Here is a 13,109-nt window from a genome sequence, read left to right as displayed (position 1 = left end):
TGAGAAAGAGAGAGAGGTAGAGACACAGAGAGAGTGCTGGGGGAGAGACAGATAGAGAGTGAGAGAGGCACAGAGAGAGAAGACGACACAGAGAGGCAGACATAGAGAGGCAGACAGAGAGCTAGAGAGAGACAGAGAGCGGGAGAGATGGTGTGAGGGAGGCACAAATTGAGACGTGGACAGAGGTAGAGAGAGGAAGAGATCGAGCGAGAGAGAGAAAAAGAGAGAGAGGGAGAGCGAGAGAGAGAGAGGGGGTGGGAAAGACAGATAGCGAGGGACAGAGGCAGTGTGAGAGAGGCAGATTAGAAGGTAGCAAATGTAACCCCACTATTTACAAAAGGAAGGAGAGAGAAAATGGGGAACTAAAGACCTGTTCGTCTAACATCAGTCAAAGGGAAAATGTTCGAATCTATAATAAAGGATGTGATAACAGGACACTTAAAGAGAGATTGCAGAGTGGTGGTGGAGGGGGGGCGCGGAGGTGGAGAGAGAAATGGGGGGAGAGAGATGGGGGAGAGTGCGTGAGTGAGACGGAGCAAAGGAGAGAGATACTAGGTTAGGTGGGACAATAAGCTGTGAGGAGAACACAAATAGACGACAAAGAGAGATGGTTTGGGATAGACAGCGATAAATGTCCCAGTGTTGTGGTGACATAAAATGGCCACTGAAAATGAACCTAAAATGGCTGACTGATGTGTGTGGATTTCCACAGATGAGAGGAGAGAGAGAGAGACAGACAGACAGAAAGAGAGACAAAGAGGGAGACAGAGACCAAGACACAGAGAGTGATAGCAGGATATTTGTCGTCGGACAGAGGAAGAGGAGGAGGCCATTTAGCCCCTCAACCCTGTTCTGTCATTCAATGAGCTCATGGCTGATGTGTGATCTCACTCCATGGACCTATCTTTGCCCCTTAATACCTTTGGTTAACAAAAATCTCTCAAACTCAGATTTAAAAATTAACAAGTGTCTCAGCATCAATTGCTGATTGTGGAAGAGAGTTTCAAACTGATACCACACCTGGTGTGTTGAAGTGTTTCTTCATTTCACTCCTGAAAGGTTTTTAGACTAGGTTTATATTTTTAGACTATGCCCCCATGTTCTAGACTCTGCAGCCAGTGGGAATTGTTACTCTCTGTCCACCCTATCAGTTTCCCTTATTATCTTGAAAACAATCATCAAATCACACCTGAGCCTTCAAAATTCCAGGGATACACAGTAAATCTCCAGCTACACTGTCCCATTAAATATTCCCAAGCCAAGCACAATGTTGGGTTTGACACAGAGTAAATTTCCCTCTGCGCTGTCCCATCACACACTCCCAGGGCAGGAACATCATGGGGTGGATACAGAGTGAATCTCACTCTACACTGTCTGATAGAGACAGACAGAGAGAGAGACAGAAAGAGAGAAACAGAGAGACATGGACTGACAGGGTGACTAAAAGAGATGGAAGGATACTTCACAGGGGATATTGGAAGAGGAAGATGCAATTCAACCCCACAATCCTGTTCCGGCATCCAATGTGATCTTGGCTGATCTGTGATGTAACTTACACCATCTATCCTGCCTTTGCCCCTTATCTCTTAATACCTTTGGTTAACAAGAATCTATCAATCACAGATTTAAAAATTAACCAATATGCCATCAAGAAATTTGCGCAACCATTATCATGAGGGTGCGATGGCTCCCACAGTGGAATAGCTTGCTGGATGTTTAAAATGGAGACTGTTCCTTCTGGATCATCAAACGTATCTGTCTGGGCCCCAACTTCAACTTCATTTCCCCATCTCCCGATGTTTTTTTATCTCCATATCTATCTCTTATATGTTTGTGTACACAGCAGTGAAGGATTACATCAAATTAATATATCTTACATTATCCTCTTCATCCACCTCAACAATCTCTCTCTCTCCAATTTTGTCCCTCTCTACAGCCCTCTCTCTGCCTTCATATCTAACCCTCTCTCCCTCTGTCTCTCTACTAATGTCAGAGATAGCAGGAGGGAGAGACAGAGAGAGAATGTTGAAGGAACTGTACTCTGTTCCTAAGCTGTGCTGAACCTGCTCTGGGAGTGTTTGATGGGCTACATTAATGGGCCGTGTACAGTCCTGTATCAGGCTGTGAAGAAGCACAGCTTGTTCAGTGTACAACGGGTCAAAGGGAACGATTCACTCCTGTCTGCTACTGGGAAGAGAGACTGACCTTAACATCAAGGCAGCGTTTGACCGAGTGTGACATCGAGGAGCCCGAGTAAAACTGAAGTCAGTGGGAATCGGGGGAAATCTCTCCACTGGTTGGAATCATACCGAGCACAAAGGAAGATGGTTTTGGTTGTTGGAGGTCAATCATCTCAGTCCCAGGACATCACTGCAGGAGTTCCTCAGGGTAGTGTCCGAGGCTCAACCATCTTCAGCTGAGATCCCAGGAGAGAATGCTGGAAATACTGAGCAGGTCAAGCAGCATCTGTGGAGAGAGAAACAGAGTTCGTGATTCAGCTCGATGCTTTCCAGATTTCCAACATCCACAGTATTTTGCCTGAGATAATGAAGCAATCCAGAGCCACATGCACCAAGACCCGGACAACATTCAGGTTTGGGCCGACAAGTGGGAAGTAACATTCACGTCACACAAGTGCCAGGCAATGACCATCTGCAACATGAGAGAATCCAACCACCTCCCCTTGGCATTCAAAGCATTATCCCATCACTGAATCCCCCAGCGTCAACATCCTGGGGAAACATTGACATCAAACTTAACAGAACGAAACAAATCAATAGTTTCTTCACCCAGTGGCTGGTGGGTGTCTGGAACTCACTGCCTGAAAGGATTAGTATAAAATGGGTGGTTGATGGCCGGCACAGACTGTGCGGGCCGAAGGGCCTGTATAAGTGCTGTATCTCTCTATGACTCTAAAGGATGGTCGAGGCAGAAACCCTCATCACATTTAAAACAATCTCTTGGATATTCACTTCTCTATATTTAAAATGGGTAAGGAATAACTCTCCTCGTCTGCACTGCCCCATCAAACACTCTCAGAGAAGGTACAGCACGGATTAGATACAGAGTACAGTTGAGTTTAACCTGTCCCTGGAGTGTCGGATTAACCCGGGTCACTCACTGTCCCCGGCTCAGCCTCAAGACTCACCTGCCTCAGTCACTGAGACGCTCCTGTATCACTTGCCTTAACATAAGCGGATGCCGGGTTTGGGAGCAGGACAGGCACACGGGATTAGGACGACTGCTCATGTGGAGGATAAGCATCAGTAATCCCTCAGAGAATCAGAACAGACCAGCGAGACTCAGAAAAGGAAACTTGTGTTGAATTTGTGAGTCTTGCATTGTGGAATGCTTTAGTATTTGGTGAGAATGTTGAGCCAGTGACATTTTGCCCCAGTGGGATGAATAGACACTATATGACTTGATTACAACAGTAAGGTACCGTGTGTACTGTAAATATGGACTGAAATAACAATATAACTGATCAATTTTCAGCTGAATACTATGACTACAGTTATACCTGCAATCCTGTTATATATGTGCTGCTATACCTGCTATATGTGAGAATGTACATACGACACGATGGGATGACGTCAAAGTGGCCACTCTTTATATTTTCAGACTATGCCCCAAATTCCTGACTCCGCAGCCAGTGGGAATATTTACTCTCAGTCCACCCTATCAGTTTCCCTTATTATTTTATAAACTTTCATCAAATCACCCCATAACCTTCTAAATTCCAGGGATACAGAGTAAATCTCCAGCTACACTGTCCCATTAAATATTCCCAAGCCAAGCACAATGTTGGGTTTGACAGAGTAAATTTCCCTCTATGCTGTCACATCACACACTCCCAGGGCAGGAACATCATGGGGTGGATACAGAGTGAATCTCACTCTACACTGTCTGATAGAGACAGAGAGAGAGACAGAAAGAGAGAAACAGAGAGACATGGACTGACAGGGTGACTAAAAGAGATAGAAGGATATTTAACAGGGGATATTGGAAGAGGAGGATGCAATTTAACCCCACAACTCTGTTCCTGCATTCAATGAGATCTTGGCTGATCTGTGATCAAACTTACACCATATATCCTGCCTTTGCCCCTTATCTCTTAATACCTTTGGTTAACAAGAATCTATCAATCACAGGTTTAAAAATTAACCAATAAGCCAGCATGAAATTTCCACAAACAGTATCATGAGGGTGTGATGGCTCCCACAGTGGAATAGCTTGCTGAATATTTAAAATTGAGACAGAGAGAGAGAGACAGAGATAGGAGAGAGAGGGAGAGACAGAGAGGGAAAGACAGATGGAGGAACAGAGAGAGTGACAGAGATGGAAGGAGAGAGAGAGAGAGACAGGGAGGGAAAGACAGATGGAGGGATAGAGAGAGAGAGATACAGTGATAGAAGGAGAGAGAGGGAGAGGCAGAGAGGGAAAGACAGATGGAGAGAGAGAGAGAGAGAGTGGCAGAGATGGAAGGAGAGAGAGGGAGAGACAGGGAGGGACGGACAGATGGAGGGATAGAGAGAGAAGGAGAGAGATGGAGTGACAGGGAGGGAAGGACAGATGGAGGGATAGAGACAGAGAGAGGCAGAGACAGAGAGAAAAGGAGAGAGTGGGAGATACACAGAGGGAAAGGCAGTTGGAAAGACAGCGAGTGAGAGACAGAGAGAGAAGGAGAGAGAGGGAGTGTCTGGGAGGAAAAGACAGATGGAGGGACAGAGTGAGACAGAGAGAGGAGAGAGAGGGAGTGACAGGGAGGGAAAGACAGATCGAGGGACAGAGTGAGAGACAGAGAGAGAAGGAGAGAGATGGAGTGACGGAGGGAAGGACAGATGGAGGGATAGAGAGAGAAACAGAGAGAGAAAGACAGAGAGGGAGTGACAGAGAGGGAAAGACAGATGGAGAGAGAGAGAGAGAGAGAGAGGCAGAGGTGGAAGGAGAGAGAGGGAGAGACAGGGAGGGAAAGACAGATGGAGGGACAGAGAGAGACACAGAGACAGAAGGAGAGAGAGGGAGAGACAGAGAGGGAAAGACAGATGGATGGACAGAGAGAGAGACAGAGAGAGAGAGAGTAGAAGAGAGAGGGAGTGTCAGGGAGGGAAAGACAGATGGAGGGATAGAGGGATAGAGAGAGAGACAGAGATAGATGGAGAGAGAGGGTGTGACAGAGACACAGAGAGAGAGGCAGAGAAGGAGAGAGTGGGAGAGAAACAGAGGCAAAGGCAGTTGGAGAGACAGAGAGAGAGAAGCAGAGATCGAAGGAGAGAGAGGGAGTGACAAGGAGGGAAAGACAGATGGAGGAACAGAGAGAGAGACAGAAATGGAGGAGAGAGAGGGAGGGAAAGGGAGGGAAAGACAGATGGAGAGACAGAGAGAAAGAGAGAGATAGAAGGAGAGAGAGGGAGAGACAGGGAGGGAAGGACCGACGGAGGGATCGAGAGAGAGAGACAGAGATAGAAGGAGAGAGAGGGAGAGGCAGAGAGGGAAAGACAGATGGAGAGACAGAGAGAGAGAGGCAGAGATGGAAGGAGAGAAAGGGACTGATAGGGAGGGAAAGACAGATGGAGAGACAGAGAGAAAGAGAGAGAGAGAAGGAGAGACAGGGAGGGAAGGACAGATGGAGGGATAGAGGGATAGAGAGAGAGACAGCAATAGAAGGAGAGAGAGGGAGTGACAGAGAGACAAAGAGAGAGGGAGAGACAGAGAGAGAAGGAGGGAGTGGGAGAGAAACAGAGGCAAAGGCAGTTGGAGAGACAGAGAGAGAGAGAAGCAGAAATGGAAGGAGAGAGAGGGAGTGACAAGGAGGGAAAGACTAATGGAAAGACAGAGAGAGAGACAGAGAGAGAAGGAGAGAGTGGGAGTGTCAGGGAGGGAAAGACAGATGGAGGGACAGAGACAGAGAGACAGAGATAGAAGGAGAGAGATGGAGAGACAGGGAGGGAAGGACAGATGGAGGGAGAGAGGGATAGAGAGAGCAACAGAGATAGAAGGACAGAGAGGGAGTGTCAGGGAGGGAAAGACAGATGGAGAGACAGAGAGACAGAGAGACAGAGATAGAAGGAGAGAGAGGGAGTGACAGAGAGGGAAAGACAGATGGAGGGACAGAGAGAGAGACAGAAATAGAAGGAGAGAGATGGAGAGACGGGAGGGAAGGACAGATGGAGGGATAGAGGGATAGAGAGATAGACAGCAATAGAAGGAGAGAGAGGGAGCGACAGAGAAGGAAAGACAGATGGAGGGAAAGAGAGAGAGACAGAGATGGAAGGAGAGAGATGGTGAGACAGGGAGGGAAGGACAGATGGAGGGATAGAGGGATAGCGAGATAGACAGCAATAGAAGGAGAGAGAGGGAGTGACAGAGAGACAAAGAGAGAGGGAGAGGGAGAGAGAGAAGGAGGGAGTGGGAGAGAAACAGAGGCAAAGGCAGTTGGAGAGACAGAGAGAGAGAGGCAGAGATGGAAGGAGAGAGAGGGAGAGACAGAGAAGGAAAGACAGAAGGAGGGACATAGAGAGAGACAGAGATAGAAGGAGAGAGAGAGTGTGTCAGGGAGGGAAAGACAGATGGAGAGACAGAGAGAAAGAGAGAGATAGAAGGAGAGAGAGGGAGAGACAGGGAGGGAAGGACCGACGGAGGGATCGAGAGAGAGAGACAGAGATAGAAGGAGAGAGAGGGAGAGGCAGAGAGGGAAAGACAGATGGAGAGACAGAGAGAGAGAGGCAGAGATGGAAGGAGAGAAAGGGAGAGACAGAGAGGGAAAGACAGATGGAGAGACAAAGTGAGAGACAGAGAGAGAAGGAGAGAGAGGGAGAGATAGAGGGAAAGACAGATGGAGGGACAGAGAGAGAGACAGAGATAGAAGGAGAGAAATGGAGAAACAGAGAGGGAAAGACTGATGGAGGGACAGAGAGAGAGACAGAGAGAAGCAGAGACAGAGATAGAAGAACAGAGACAGAGATGGAAAGACAAATGGAGGGACAGAGAGAGAGACAGATATAGGAGAGAAATGGAGAAACAGATAGGGAAAGACTGATGGAGGGACAGAGAGAGAGACAGAGTGAAGCAGATAGAAGGACAGAGACAGAGGGGGAAAGACAAATGGAGGAACAGAGAGAGAGACAGAGAGAGAGAGACAGAGCTAGAAGGACAGGGAGGGCAGGACAGATGGAGGGACAGACAGAGAGACAGAGATAGAAGGAGAGAAATGGAGAAACAGACAGGGAAAAACTGATGGAGGGACAGAGAGAGAGAGACAGAGTGAAGCAGATAGAAGGACAGAGACAGAGAGGGAAAGACAAATGGAGGAACAGAGAGAGAGACTGAGAGAGAGAGACAGAGATAGAAGGACAGGGAGGGCAGGACAGATGGAGGGACAGACATAGAGACAGAGAGAGAGAGACAGAGATAGAAGGAGAGAGAGGGAAGGACAGATGGAGGGACAGAGTGAGGGACAGAGAGAGAAGGAGAGAGATGGACTGACAGGGAGTGACAGGGAGGGTCGGATAGATGGAGGGATAGAGCGACAGAGACAGAGATAGAAGGACAGAGAGGGAGAGACAGAGAGGGAGGCAGAGACAGGGAGAGAAGGAGAGAGAGGGAGAGACAGAAAGGGAAAGGCTGTTGGAGAGACAGAGAGAGCGAGACAGAGTGAGACGCAGAGACAGAGATAGAAGGCGAGAGAGGAAGTGACAGGGAGGGAAGGACAGATGGAGGGATAGAGAGAGAGACAAAGAGAGAAGGAGAGAGATGGAGTGACAGGGAGGGAAGGATAGATGGAGGGATAGAACGAGAGAGAGAGATAGAAGGAGAGAGAGGGAGTGACAAGGAGGGAAAGACAGATGGAAAGAGAGAGAGACAGAGATGGAAGGAGAGAGATGGTGAGACAGGGAGGGAAAGACAGATGGAGGGATAGAGGGATAGCGAGATAGACAGCAATAGAAGGAGAGAGAGGGAGTGACAGAGTGAGAAGGAGGGAGTGGGAGAGAAACAGAGGCAAAGGCAGTTGGAGAGACAGAGAGAGAGAGAAGCAGAGATGTACGGCGAGAGAGGGAGTGACAAGGAGGGAAAGACAGATGGAAAGACAGAGAGAGAGAGAGGGAGAGACAGAAAGGGAACGACAGATGGAGAGACAGAGAGAGAAGGAGAGAGAGGGAGAGACAGAGAGAGAGGCAGAGACAGAGAGAGAAGGAGAGAGAGGGAGGGACCGAAAGGGAAAGACAGATGGAGAGACAGAGAGAGAGATACACACAGATAGAAGGAGAGAGAGGGAGAGACAGAGAGGGAAAGGCAGATGGAGGGGCAGAGAGAGAGAAATTAAGAGAGAGAGATAGAAGAAGAAAGACATAGAGACAGAGAGGGAAAGACAGAGGGAGGGACAGAGAGAGAGACAGAGAGAGTGGCAGAGACAGAGATAGAAGGAGAGAGAGGGAGTGTCAGGAGGAGGGGGAGAGGGAGATAGAGGGGGGAGAGACAGATAGAGGGAGAGAGACAGATAGAGGGAGAGAGACAGATAGATAGAGGGGGAGACAGACAGAGGGGGAGAGACAGACAGATAGAGGGGGAGAGGGAGATAGAGGGGCAGAGGGAGATAGAGGGGCAGAGAGAGATAGAGGGGCAGAGAGAGATAGAGGGGCAGAGAGAGATAGAGGGGGAGAGGGAGAGAGAGGGGGGAGAGGGAGAGAGAGGGGGGAGAGGGAGAGAGAGGGGGGGAGAGGGAGAGAGTGAGATAGAGGGCGAGAGACAGATCGATGGGGAGAGTGAGATAGAGGGGGGATAGGGAGATAGAGGGCGAGAGACAGATCGATGGGGAGAGTGAGATAGAGGGGGAGAGGGAGATAGAGGGGGAGAGGGAGATAGAGGGTGGAGACGGAGATAGAGGGGGAGAGATGGATGGGGTAGAGGGTGGTGAACCTGTGGAATTCTCTACCGCAGAAGGCAGTGGAGGCCAAGTCATTAAATATATTCATGGAGGAGAAAGATATATTTCTTAATGTCAAAGGGATCAAGGGGTATGGGGAGAAAGTGGGAACAGGGTACTGAATTAGACCATCGGTCATGATCTTTATTGAATGACGGAGCAGGCCCAAAGGGCCGAATGGCCTGCTCCTGCTCCTATTTTCTATGTTTCTATGAGAGGTGGATTGAGAGAGGGAGAGATAGAGAGAGAAGGAGAAACAGAGAGAGGAGAGATAGAGATGGAGCGAGGTGACCCTGATATTCTCTCTCTCTCACACACACATCCAAACACACACAGACACATACATAAAGGGACAGACACACACACACACACACACACAGACACACACACACACACATCCAGACACACACAGACACATACATAAAGGGACAGACACACACACACAGACACACACAGACAGACAGACACACAGAGACACACACACACAGACACACAGACACACACACAGACACACACAGACACACACACAGACAGATGTTACAATCCACGCTGATGTCAGTAAAAATGACCAACAGAACCTCAGTAACAATCCCCAGTGTCTGCCCAGTCCTTTGTCTCCCTCTTTATAAAAGAGGGGGAACAATGCAGATATTGTAGTTAAAGAGGAGGAGTGTGAAATATTGGATGGGATAAACAGAGTGAGAGGGAAATATTAAGGTGTTTGGCAACTTTGAAAGTGGATAAATGGTCAGGCCTGGATGCATTGGAATCAGTTCAGAGAAGGTTCACTCGGCTGATTCCTGGGATGAAGGGGTTGTCTTATGAGGAATGGCTGAACAGGTTGGGCCTATACTCATTGCAGTTTAGAAGAATGAGAGGTGATCTTATTGAAACATACTAAATACTTAAAGGGATAGACAGGTTAGATGCAGGTAAGATGTCTCCTTTGGTTCGGGAGTCTAGAACCAGGGGACACAATTTCAAAATAAGGGGGAAGCCACTTAGGTCAGAGATGGGGAGAAATGTATTTGCTCAGAGGGTTGTGAATCTTTGGAATTCTCTACCCCAGTGGGCTGTGGAAGCTCAGTCTGGGAAAAAGGCATTGAAGTGGATGATCAGCCATGATCGTATTGAATGGCAGAGCAGGCTCGATGGGCTGAATGGCCTACTCCTGTTCCTATGTTCCCAAGCTGCTGAAATAGTTTCTCCCAAACTACCCCATCAGTTCCCCTTAATATCTCAACATCTTTGAACAAATCACCTTGATCCTCCTAAATTCCAGGCAATAAATCCCTAGTTTGTGCAATATCACCTCGTAATTTAACCCTTGGAGTCCAGTTATCATTCTGGTAAATCTACACTGCACTCAAATGGACATGGACCCCCCAAAGTCTCTTTCAACCTCCAGTGTTTCTAGCTTTACACCATTTCTAAAGTACTCTGTTCTAGTCTTTTTTTACTGACATTGAAATCTAACTGCCACAGTTTTGCCCATTTATTTAAGATATTAATATCTCTTTGTAATTTGATGCTTCCAGCTACACTGCTTACAATGCTGCCTATTTTTGTGTCATTGGTAAACTTGGGTATGTTGCATTCTACCACATCATCTTAAATCATTAATAAATACAGCAAAACTGAGACACACATGGGCTTTGCACTAGTAGACAGGAGTGAATCATTCCATCCTAGAGGCTTTTTAACTCCAGATTTATGTTTTTTGAAAGAAAAAATAGAATTCAAATTCACAACAGCCCTGTGTGGGATTTGAACTCCTGCTTTTTCAATCATCAGCTCAGGCCTTCAAATTAAAACCCATAAAAAGAGATTCATTTTCCTACTGCTGATGTCTGACTGACTGAGGTTTTGTATATTGTTCCCTTCTCCTCTTCTTCCATGTGTTTGAAGTCTTTGAAGTTTGTCAGACATTGGTAAACTACTTCATGTGGTGTTGTGTAAATACCTTCAATTCTGTGTATCTGGAAGGGACACAATTCAAATTCTCACCTTATTGCATCAACTAAAACCTGCAGGTCCATTCAAACAACTCTATTTCCTGTCTCTGCAAAGACAGCTCACACTTCCACAATGCAGGAATGTCTGAATGGAAACAGCTTTTGACACATTTCCCAACACGTTTGCTAACACTTTTCAGGATGAAGCTAAATTCAACTTAGAGATTGCAAGCCCCAAATTGAATCTTTTAGATGTAAAAAGTGACACAAATGAAATCCCAGATCTCTCTGTCCCTGCACCCATTTTAACATTGTACCATTTAGTTTATATCGCTTCTCCTCAGCCTTCCTTCCAAAATGCATCATTTTACATTTCTCAGCATTGAAGTTAACCTGCTATGTGTCTGACCATTTCACCAGACTGCCTCTATCCTCCTGAAGTCTACTCCTATTCCCTTCACTGTTTATTACATTGCAAATGGCACAATGTTGAAGTTATGCCCTGTAAACCCCAGTCTAAGTCATTCATATATCAATAAGATCAGTGGTCCTAATCAAAACCCCTGGGGAATACCACAATTTACACTGTATACAGTGAGTACTAAAGCCGAGAGGGTGCGCTGAACATTTATAAAGCTCTGGTCAGGTAACAGAGAGGGAGAGACTGGGATTCAGAGGGTAACGGAGAGGGAGAGACTGGGACTCAGAGGGTAATAGAGAGGGAGAGACTGGGATTCAGAGGGTAACGGAGAGGGAGAGACTGGGACTCAGAGGGTAACGGAGAGGGAGAGACTGGGACTCAGAGGGTAAGAGAGAGGGAGAGACTGGGATTCAGATGGTAACAGAGAGGGAGAGGCTGGGATTCAGACGGAAACAGAGAGGGAGAGACTGGGATTCAGACGGTAACAGAGAGGGAGAGTCTGGGATTCAGAGGGTAACAGAGAGGGAGAGTCTGGGATTCAGAGGGAAACAGAGAGGGAGAGACTGGGATTCAGACGGTAACAGAGAGGGAGAGTCTGGGATTCACAGGGTAACAGAGAGGGAGAGTCTGGGACTCAGAGGGTAAGAGAGAGGGAGAGACTGGGATTCACAGGGTAACAGAGAGGGAGATTCTGGGATTCAGAGGGAAACATGGAGGGAGAGACTGGGATTCAGAGAGTAACAGAGGGGGAGAGAATGGGATTCAGAGGGTAACGGAGAGGGAGAGACTGGGATTCAGAGGGTAACAGAGAGGGAGAGACTGGGATTCAGAGGGTAACAGAGAGCGAGAGACTGGGATTCAGAGGGTAACAGTGAGCGAGAGACTGGATTCAGAGGGTAACAGAGAGGGAGAGACTGGGATTCAGAGGGTAACAGAGAGGGAGAGACTGGGATTCAGAGAGTAACAGAGAGGGAGAGACTGGGATTCAGAGGGTAACAGAGGGAAAAATAGAGTTGGCGAGGGTAACATAGAAATTTTAAGGCACAGAAAGCGGCCACTTGGCCCATCCTCTCTGTGCCAGCCGAAAACGATCAACCTATTCTAATCCCACCTTCCAGCATTTGGTCTGAGCTCTGCAGCTTACCGCACTTGAGGTGCCGATCCAGACTCCTTCTGAATGAGTTGAGGGTCTCTGCCTCAAATACCCTTTCAGGCAGTGAGTTCCAGACCATCGCGACCCTCTGGGTGAAAAAGATTTTCCTCAACTCCCCTCTAATTTATCGACCAATCACTTTAAATCTATGGCCCCTCGTCACTGACCTTTCTGCTATGGTTCTCTGCCCTTCACCTCCACTCCATCCAGGACCCTCAACATTTTGTACATTTCAATCAGATCTCCCCTCAGCCTTCTCTGTTCCAAGGACAACAACCCCTGCCTATCCTCATAGCTACAATTCTCCAGTCCTGGCAACATCCTAGACAAAGTCCCGTGTTCATAACACATGGATAAAGAGGTTAATCATCTGAGCTGTAACTCTGAGACAGAGACAGAGAGGGAGAAAGAGAGAGAGAGAGGGAGAGAGAGAGGGAGGGAGAGAGGGAGGGAGAGATGGTGTGGGGGAGACACAAACTGAGACGTGGACAGAGGCAGCGAGAGAGAGAGAGGGAGAGATAGAGAGGGAGAGGCAGAAGAGAGAGAGGCAGAGAGAGAGCGAGGCAGAGAGAGAGATAGAGAGAGACAGAGAGAGAGGGAGCGATGGTGTGAGGGAGGCACAAATTGAGACATGGACAGAGGTTGATAAAGAGTGAG

The sequence above is a fragment of the Heterodontus francisci genome, chromosome 45 (genome assembly GCF_036365525.1).
Source record: "Heterodontus francisci isolate sHetFra1 chromosome 45, sHetFra1.hap1, whole genome shotgun sequence".
NCBI classification, from domain to species: domain Eukaryota; kingdom Metazoa; phylum Chordata; class Chondrichthyes; order Heterodontiformes; family Heterodontidae; genus Heterodontus; species Heterodontus francisci.
Note: the sequence above shows the minus strand (reverse complement) of the source record.